Source organism: Puntigrus tetrazona, chromosome 23 (assembly GCF_018831695.1).
Source record: "Puntigrus tetrazona isolate hp1 chromosome 23, ASM1883169v1, whole genome shotgun sequence".
Classification (NCBI taxonomy): domain Eukaryota; kingdom Metazoa; phylum Chordata; class Actinopteri; order Cypriniformes; family Cyprinidae; genus Puntigrus; species Puntigrus tetrazona.
In genome coordinates, this window is record NC_056721.1 from 15,304,709 (window position 1) to 15,315,690 (window position 10,982).

General features: G+C 35.9%; 1 pseudogene; it reads right to left on the bottom strand.

Annotated features, from left to right (window-relative positions):
• Positions 1-5,501: 5,501 nt before the first annotated feature.
• LOC122328915 lies at positions 5,502-8,861 on the bottom strand (annotated as a pseudogene).
• Between the last annotated feature and the right edge of the window lie 2,121 nt (positions 8,862-10,982).

Sequence of the window (10,982 nt, forward strand, 5' to 3'; positions counted from 1 at the left end):
CTGGATCTCTGTCAATCTTTAAGAAACTGCTGAAAACTCACATCTTTCAGCAATACCTGACCTCATCATAAAAAAAAAAAAAAAAAAAAAACAAACAAAAAAAAACTCTCACTGCCTCTGTCTCTCTTCTCATCCCCCTTGTTTATTCCTTCCCTTCTGGCATGTACTAATTTGAACACTCCCTGTGACTGGGTGTTATAAGCACTTACTCTGTCTGTTTGTCTCTCTAAAAAATGAATCGCTGTTGTACTCTCAATTGTAAGTCGCTTTGGATAAAAGCGTCTGCAAAATGACTAAATGTAAATGTAAATGTAATTAAACACACCCGATCCAGCTAATCAAGTACTTCAGACATGCATAGTATGTGTGTTTTAGCAGGGTTGAATCTAAACTCTGCAGGGCTCCGGCCCTCCAGGAATTGAGTTTGACACCCCTGCCATACATAATCAAATTCAATGCAAAGTGTCGGATGCTGTGGTGTAAAGCACAGATGCTTTAGTCCATGCATAGAAAGCAATAGCCCTCTGGCTAATCCACTTCCTGGGTGGGTATCAATGGTCTTGAATTTCCAACATTTGTATACAATCTGTCTGATTGTGGACATATGAAATACAAACACTTTGTGAAATCCTTTGATCCATCCATTCATGAACAACTCTTTTTTTGAGGTCCTTAGAAATTTCCTTTGTTTGTGCAATGTACTATAGATACTGTGCCATATACTTTCTCACAAACATGATCAGACTTTGATAGAACCCTGTTCCTTTAAATAAAATAGGGCAGACACAGGACAGTCTCACTGATTAAAAACACCACAAATAGATCTCATTTAAAGTTAATTGCTAATATTTGAGTCTCACATACATTCCCAACCAACAAATATGCGACACTGACATGAGGAAAAAAAAAATATATCTAAAGAAATTATTTTTGTCTCATTTGCTTGATTGAATCTTTTTGTACATTCAGAGATAGTGTGAAAATTTGATGATTTTTGGGTCAAACTTATGCAAAATATAGTACATTCTAAAGGGCTTATAAACATTCAAGCAACAAAGCAGAACTGTGTGTGTGTGTGTGTGTGCACATGTCTCTCTATCCACGTTTTCAACAACAATAAAAAAAAAAAAAAAAAAGAATTATTAAACATAACCTTTTCCGTTAAACATCATTTAAATAAATAATAAAAAAAAAAAAACTTATTTTATATATAGTCAAAAATTGCCCAAATATTTGATTATAATATTTTTCCAAAATGCCCATCTCTAGCATGAATATTGATTGTTTGATATACTTAATACAGCACGATAGGTTACCTCTTACTTAATGACAGTAAATTTAAAAAGCGTGCATGTCAAACTGATATTCTTGTTTTGAAGTTATTTTTTTAACTAATATCAAAATATACTGATAATGAACAATTCTTTCCAGCAACCATAAATAATACCAGCAGAACAGGGCAGCAAGATCAATGTTTAATGAGCCAAAAAGAATGCACATTACACCATTGTTTATCAATGTGCACTGGCTAGAAATAGCTACTTGCATAAAATTCAAGGCATTGTTGTTTCACTTCAAATCCACCACTGGATTTGCAACACTATACCAAAATCCTATTGTGCCTTCCCAAAAATCTAAGACTTTTTAAATTAGTTTTTCTCTGTTGCTTTGGTATATTTCTCAGATCAGAACTCCAATCTTTTCAAACTTCACATTGTGTCACTTGAGCACATCCAAAAAAAACATTATCAATTGAACAAGTTGTCATAATATGTCAAGCATATTTCTATACATTTCCATTACAGTTTTTTTCTAAGTCTATGGGTGCTGTTATCTCTGAGAATGTGTGCTAATGCATATTTAAATTATTGGGCCATACAATACAGAGCGTCTTGTTAACCTTTTTTGTTTTTTTAAACACTCTGTAGCGGGATCCTAACCCTGAACAAGAGAGAGGTCAGATTGGAGATGACCTGCCAAAGTATATGATAGTCCCATCGCTCCAACATCAGGCAATGGTTTTCAGCCCACAACAGGATGCTGATGGATTTCTTCTCACCCTACTCTCCATTCCTTAACCTCATGGAGGAATCTTTCTCAGCATGGAGATGGAAAGTATATGATCGCCAGCCACATACATGCACAGATGACTGGCTGCCATGAATGAAGTGTGTGATGACATCACAGCAGATGCATGCAGAGGCTAGATGAGACACTCTAAAAGATTGTTTACATTCTGCATTGTGAAAATGTTTTTGTTATGATGAGGATGAGAATTTGTGGCCCAACAGACTCCAATGTCAGGAGGTGTAGGAAGACTGCACTGTAATTCTACAACACTACATGTACAGTTTTCCCTAAAGAGATTGTCCTATGTGCACATTTCTACTTTTGTTTTTTTTCTTTGTGCTATGCAGTGCCGTTTTTTCCTATAAAATCATAATGACTTGGTTAAATCAACAAATTACAGTACAAAAAGGAAAAGCGTAGGAAAAGTCGATAAGGCAAGGCTCAGGTGGACCCGTTTGCCTCCCAGGAATCCTCCCACTGCCAGTTGTTCTACTCCCTCACCAAGGCCCCCCCCAAAATGGGCGCTCTGGCACACAGCTGGCCCCGGGATGTCCTAAAGTATGCCTTTCCCCCAATGAGCCTCCACAGATCTGTTAGAATCAGGGAGGACAAGGACCAGGTTCTGTTGATTGTGCCGTTCTGGCCCACACAAACCTGGTTTACGGACCTCTCCTCTCGACAGCTCCTCCCTGGAAAATCCTCAGAGGAGGGACCTTTCTCAGGGGCTGGGAATTTGGGAGGGTTCAGCTTGCAGCGCCAATCCCCTGGATCCGTGCACCTTTCTCCCTAGTGATTTCCCTTGGATACACTGGCTCCTTCATCACTCTGCAGTTCAGGCTAGACAGAGTAGCTGTGCCTGATAGGGGCTTCCTTCACCCTCTTCAAATTTGGCATCCTCTTGTTCCATCTTCTGTATCCTCACAACTATTTAGTGTGCTCTGCCCCCATCCTATGTTTCTGAAGAATCAGGCATCCCTAGTGGGCTCGCTCCAGCCAGCTCCCAGCGTGTTGGGATGGTTGTTGAGTCTTGTTTGTCTAACACGCTAGCCTGTCAGCATTTGTACCTCAAGTATGTGACGTGGCTAAGGTTGTGGCATTTTCCATATGGACCACATGTAGTGAGTCAATGATATAACATCATAGTAACTGACTGAAAGGGAACGTCCCAGTTACTCGTGTAACCCTTGTTCCCTGAAGGAGGGAAAGGAAGCGTTATGTCCCTCTTGAGACAACCTTGATCAATGCTGGGAGTCAGGTAAGCTCTTGGCCCCTCAGCATAAAATGTAATAGTGGTTGCATGCCTTTTCTCTAAAGCTCAGAGGGATACCATGATGTTTTCCTTTGGGAATGAGGATTACACAAGTAACCAAGACATTATGTTGACAACACGACTAAGCAATTTGACCATCTTATCCGCACACACAATGACACAAGATCTTGTCATTCTGATGGCACTGACAGGTTCGTTGACACAGATATTTATTTTTGAGGATGAACTGAGGATTTTGAGCAACAGACTGCCTTATGCAGGTAATTCATGGTGTTTTACTATTTGTACGAATTGTTTTGAGAAATGCACTTACTGTTTTGCAAATGTCAAAAACGATTCGAGAAATGTACCAAAGTGACTGAGAAAAACTGCAAATGCTCCTCCTGGTGGAATGACCTGCCTAACTCAATCTGAGCAGCTGAATCCTTAGCTACCTTCAAGAATCAGCTAAAAACAAATCTTTTCCATCTTTATATGACCCTCTAGCAATCTCTATTCTAACTCTATTCTTTAAACAAACAAACCTTTTAGACTTGCACTCTATTAATTTACTGCAGATTTTCCTTTATAAAAATAAATAAAATATTATTATTATAATTATTATTAATAAAGCTATTTTGATGGGCAATTTCTATGGTTTTGTTTTGTCATTTGGAGCACCACATGTTCTGGCCTCATTCGTTTTCTGCTAAACATCTCCTTTGTGTTTGACAAAAATCAGATCCAGAGTGACAATTAAATGGCAGTACTTGCCTATGCAGGTCTAGGTTACTTTTGTCCACTTGGTTTCCTCACAGGTGATTGACTGAGATGTTGTACCATTTGGCTTATATCCATCAATACACTTTACTGTCACTTTGGATCCATGTGGGAAAGTTTTACTTGAGAGGAATTCCTTTGTTAATGTGAGTTGGTCACTTAAAACAGGTGCAGTACAAGGTGCTTTTGAGATAAACAAGAGACAAACAATATAACTTAGTATATGACTTTTTTTTTTTTTTTTTAAGGCAAACTGCCCTTTCAATGTTGCCAATTCTTTCATACAGAACACACTCATCCAGAGTGTTGGGATGGTTGTTGAGTCTTGTTTGTCTAACACGCTAGCCTGTCAGCATTTGTACCTCAAGTATGTGACGTGGTTAAGGTTGTAGCATTTTCCATAGGGACAACATGTAGGGAGTCAATGATATAACATCATAGTAACTGACTGAAAGGGAACGTCCCAGTTACTCGTGTAACCCTTGTTCTCTGAAGGGGGAAAGGAAGCATTACATCCCTCTTGAAACAACCTTGATCTGCGCTGGGAGTTGGATAAGCTCTTGGCCCCTCAGCATAAACCAGAATAGCGTTTGCATGCCTTTTCTCTAAAGCTCAGAGGCGATTGGGCTCCCAAGCGGAATCCCATTACGTCAGTCAATGATGTAACGTCTCCATTTCCTCCTCCAGGGAATGAGGATTACAAAAGTAACCAAGACGTTATGTTGACAACACGACTAAGCAATTTGACCATCTTATCCGTACACAATGACATAAGGACTTGTCATTCTGATGGCACTGACAGGTTCGTTGACACAGATATTTATTTTCGAGAGATGAACTAAGCATTTTGAGCAAGAGACAGTCTTATGCAGGTAATTCATGGTGTTTTACGATTTTGTATGACTTGTTTTGAGAAATGCATGTACCGTTTTGCAAATGTCAAGAACAATTTGAGAAATTTACCAAAGTGACTGAGAAAAACGCAAATGCTCCCTCCTGGTGGAATGACCTGCCTAACTCAATCTGAGCAGCTGAATCCTTAGCTACCTTCAAGAATCAGCTAAAAACAAATCTTTTCCATCTTTATTTGACCTCTAACAATCTCTATTCTAACTCTATTCTTTAAACAAACTGTACCTTTTAGACTTGCACTCTATTCATTTACTGCAGGTTCTCCTTTATAAAAAAAAAATAAATAAAATAATAATAATAATAATAAAGCTAAAAGCTAATACTAGCTTTTCTAATCCTCTAGCATTTTCTATGGTTTTGTTTTGTCATTTGGAGCACCACATGTTCTGGCCTTCGTTTTCTGCTAAACATCTCCTTTGTGTTTGACAAAAATCAGATCCAGAAAGACACAGTTAAATGGCAGTACTTGCCTATGCAGGTCTGGGTTACTTTTGTCCACTTGGTTTCTCACAGGTGATTGACTGAGATGTTGTACCATTTGGCTTATATCCATCAATACACTTTACTGTCACTTTGGATCCATGTGGGAAAGTTTTTGAGGGATTGCGGTGTTAATGTGAGTTGGTCACTTAAAACAGGTGCAGTACAAGGCGCTGTTGAGATAAACACAAGAGACAAACAATATAACTTGGTATATGACAATATTTTATTTTAAGCAAACTGTTCTTTCAATGTTGTCAATTCTTTCAGACAGAACACATTCATGCAATTAGAAAAAAATAATTTTAGTCTTACCAATGCACTTTGGTACTTCAGGTCCCAGCCATTTCTCTACACACAATATAACCGTCTCCTTTCATTGTATAAGTCATTTTCACAACTGTATTCTACAAAGTTACCCAGTTTGTACTGGAGGTGACTTTCCCTTGACTCTTTTTGAATTTGCAATTATAGGAACTGGACACCCATCTGAAAAAAAGTAAAAGGAACAGTATTGATGATTAAATATTTTATTCTTTATCAGGAAGAAACTCAATAGTGATTTTTTTTTCCTTTGTCTCTTGACTGGCATTTGAACCATAACTTACCAAAACATTTTGGTGGATCTGGTTTAAATGTTCCATCCTCAGAACAATAAATTGATGCTGGTCCTATAAGATTAAGTCCTCCATTACATGTATAAGAGACTGTTTCTAAATATGCATAACTTTCCAATGGCTCATCTTTAAGTCGTCCATTATCTATGGATGGAGGGGCTGTACATTTCACCACTAAAGAGAAAAACATATCCATGTAAATAAGTTTTTATTATTATTATTATTATTTTTTTTTTTTTTACTTCAATACAAAATAAATTATACTCAAATGTAATAACTAACATACCTTCACAGGAAGGGTCTCGGCCATCCCATCCATCAGCTCTGCATGTTCTTATTGATCCCTGACTCTCTAAGACGTATCTGAAAGCAATGACTCCTCTTACTAAATACTCATACAAAGCACACATCCTAAATTTAACATGGTTTAAACACACTTAAGCAGCGTATAGAAACGGACTTGTTTCACTTACCCTTTGTCACAAACTACTTTAGCTGTATCACCAAATAAATTTCCATTCATTTCATATTTCCCATTGGTAATATCTGCAAGGCTTCCACAGGATTTTTCTGTAATATATTCGACATTGTCTGATTTACAATTGGTTGATATGGCATATATCATTTCACTTATATAAATTAGACATTTTATAGTAATGTACACATATAGTGTACTTGTTGACAGTACATACTTATGCAGCTGAGTTCTAGATTTGTCCACTGGGTTCCTGACAGGTAACTGTTTTAGAACTTTTGAGTCAAGTGGCTTGTGTCCAAGAATGCAACCAAATGTTACAGTGGATCCATCTGAGAAACTCAAAAGAAAATCTTCCGTTTGCACATTTTGTGATGCAAAAGAAGGCTGCGTGCATTCCGCTGTGGAAATAAAAACAAAACATGCTTTACAGTATTCTGATGTAGTAGTATTTTGATCATCATCATCATCATCATTATTATTATTAGTTAAACTTCTGCTCCATTGTATTTTTATATTTGGGAAAAAATACTAGCAGGTGAATAGAAATTAGTGTGATTTACTCACTTTAAAGGGTTAGTGCACTTTCATATGAAAATTTCCTGAATTTAGTCACTCCCATGTCCTCCAAGACATGCATTTCTTATGCATTTCTTACTTCAGTCAAAAGAAAGGTTTTGATGTAAACATTCCAGGATATAGTGGATTTCAAGGGCCTTCTCTTGCAAAACGATTGGTTATTTGTAAAAAAAAAAAAAAAAAAGTATATGTATATTCTATTGTTTATAGCCCTTTGAAGCTGCACTGAAAGTGTAATTTTTTTACCTCTCCATTGAAAGTCCATTGAAATCCACTATATCCTGAAATGTTTACATAAAAAAAACCTTAATTTCTTAATTTAACTGAAAAAATTAATTTAACTAAATACGTTAAAAAAATAAAATAAACATATTGGATGACATGGGGGTGAGTAAATTATCAAGAAATTTAATTTGAAAGTGAACTAATAATTTAAGTAATATGTGCAGAGTTTAAATTAAAACACATTGCTTAAATTGGATAAGTTAACTAAAGTATAATAGTAATGTTTTTTGTGTGCGTTTCTTATACTTTATTATCCACCCTCCATATGCGGTCCTACCATTGTTATTGCAAAATGTATCAAGGTTACATAAATATTTATGCACTAGGGAAAAAAAAAACATCCACTGTTTATGGACAATGACAACATGCTATGACCCTGAACAGATTATCAAGCTTTAAGCTAAACCTTTTTTTTTGCAAACCACTGTTAGTTGAAAGTATCAACACTACACTCCTAGGCTAAACACTTCACTACAGTTTGTGGAGTGAATGAACTCACAAAGTGTACTTTCAAAATATTTTATTATAGCACTACACAATTCTTTGAAATGCAAATGTGTTATCCAAAAAAAAAAAAAAAACACATACTGCAATTGAAAATATGGGCGGCACTTCTGGTTTTGCCAAGCATCACTCAAATAGACTAGAATCAAATGATTACATATTATAAGGGTGCACTACAAATTAGCCTTATCTGTCAGTTTGACGGAATAAGCTGTACATCAATTCTAAATATTTTTTTTTTTAGCAGGATATCACAAGAATATCAGTTTCAAGACCTCTGTTAAGTTCTCTGTGTTCTGTCCTTCTGATTATTTCCTTTTCACTTTTCCACTGTAACAAACAATAAGAAAAAAAAAAAAGGAACTGTGCATAACCTTTCCATCTTCTCACATTGTTCCAGTTTTTGCTTACGTGTGACATTATTAGAGCTAACCATTAAACTATTTTATTGGCAGTATCTGACTGCTTACACAATTCACTGAAAACGTTTCCTGGATTAAAAAAAAAAAAAAAAAAAAAAAACCTCAATGGCTTAGTATGGGCTTTCCCCCTTAACTAAGATCTGGCAAGAATGATTATGTGTAATGAATATTGCTGTATGGTATTGACAGAAGACAAAGAGAGTGCAAATGTCAGTTTTACCGTTTATTTTTCTGTGTATCTGATGTTTTTAGCATTTGGTGATCTCAAATCTAACGCGCACAGACCAGAATGGCACTCCCACGGATTTCAGGACTAATTTTCGTAATTTAAAACGAAAGGATTTATAGTTAGATACTGACCTCGGACATGTTGACAGATCGTAAGAAAAGCGAGAAGGGCAACACTGGGACGCAGCACCTTACGTCCCATCTTGCTTAACTCGGTGAATAACAGCTCCAAACGAGGCCAACGGGTTACTCTTCCGCTGCTGATAAATATAAAAACATCTTAGCCTATGGAAATGCACTTTTAAAACATGTACCTCTGAATAAACGTCAACGCATTCAGTGCAAAAACAAAAGCGATAGCGTTACGAAAAACACTCGCATTAGCAAAACCTGTTAGCCGCTAGTACAACAATCAAAACAAGGTTTGGATTATTAGCATGCTACATTACTAAACGACACACAGGCTTACAAGGGTGCGTAAAATACCTTCAACTAATCAACGAAGCTTTATTTGATCTTCTTATAAGGATATTCGTTGCGATAAAAAAGACAGGTTAACGCACGCAGCGCACAGGAAGAGCGTAATAGTCACTGCGCTTCCTCATTTTTTACATTTAATAGTCATCATTTTACCATAATCTAACCCGACACATTTACAATACAATACAACTTAACGTTAAATAAAATTACGCAGTCGTATCTTTTTGTTTCTTTTTTTTTTTAAACGGAAAATGTCTCTTAATAATAGCGTGGGCCTAGTAGTAAAAACGTTCTTTATAACTTAGTTCTGGCAACAACAACAAAAAAATACAATTCTTGGCTTAAAGGACCTTACCTCTCAGTGTTTCTTGATGTTCGGTGCTCGTTTCAGAATGGGGCATGTAAAGGTCAGAAACAAGGGATGAGGGTGGAGATAACACTCTCATGAAGTAAATTTCCGTCTGAGCAGGGCGTTATGTTTCGTAGAACTTGAAAGAGGGCGGGGAGCTTCCGTTACTGACTCTGAAATAGAACTATAAAACTTTACATTTCGCAACAGTGAAAAATATAATGATTCGTGATAACAAGAACCTTAGTTATGAATATTAAAAACGTTATAGTGGCTTAGCATCCAATAATGGGAAACTTTCTTGTAATATTGTTCGTTAAATCTAATAATAATAATAAAGAATAATTAATAAGCAAGTGCCAGAACAAATAAAATAGAGTCTACTTAGGATGCTTTAATGATTAATATCCTGTATTGACAAATCAGAAGCCAAGACCAAGAAGCTATTTGATAAAGATCAATAAATGAACAACACAAGCGACTGGCTTGTTCTTTAAACTATGTACTTTAAACAATATGTCATGTGGCAAATCCTGGATCACCCTTACAGGGAAACAATATTGCTTGTAACGTTATTAAATGAGTAAGAGAATACAGAAATAAATGGACTTCAAAAAAGCCAGACAAAGGCAGGTCTGCTAATGTCAGTGATCTGTGATGTATGTGCATATATTAACTGGATATATTTAGAAGAAGCACAAAAACATTTTCTCCATGAAGACTTCACACAAGGTTGCTATCACCTGAAAATGGATAAAATAATCAAACTGGACAATTTAATTAAAGATAAAATAAGCAAACTCAAATTCAAATTTTATATATCACATACATGGTACTACATGCAGTGGATTTTTTTTTACAACCATCCAGCGTCGGAATAGAAAAAAAAAAAATAAATATAAAAATTAAAAAAAAAAATATATATATATATATTTTCAACAAACTAAAAAGCATGTAGCTGTTCAGTCTTCAAAAAAAAAAAAAAAAAAAAAAAAAAAAAAAAAAATATCACCATAAAGTAATCTCTCAATATAGTCGTCTAAAGCCACATTGGTGGAGTATGACTCAACTCGTCCACTGCAACTTGTACTTTAAGCCAATCGTAAAAAGACCTGGATGTTTCACAACCATCAGTTATCACATTTCCTATTGACTACATATAAATATGTTCACATAAACACATCACAGCAGGATTAGCTCCAAGAGAAACACAAAGCAGTTTTTTCAGTGTTGAATGTCTGGAAGATGGAAGAGGATCTGACTCAAGAATAGGAGGCAGGACAGTCTGTGAATATGTTGATTTGTTTCTCACAGAAAAAAAGGGTACATGACCCCATCATTATTTGGCTTTAGTCAAACATATAGCCAGGTTAGGGCACAGGTGTGTGCTTTAATGACACTCCAACATTCATAAAACTGCACATTTTTCAGTATATTTAGAAGCTAACAATTAAGGTAACAGCAACACTTTTCAATAATTTAATGCTACTTATTAAAGTGCTTATTTAGATTAACTAATTTGAGCTTACAGTCTTACATTTGTGGACCATTG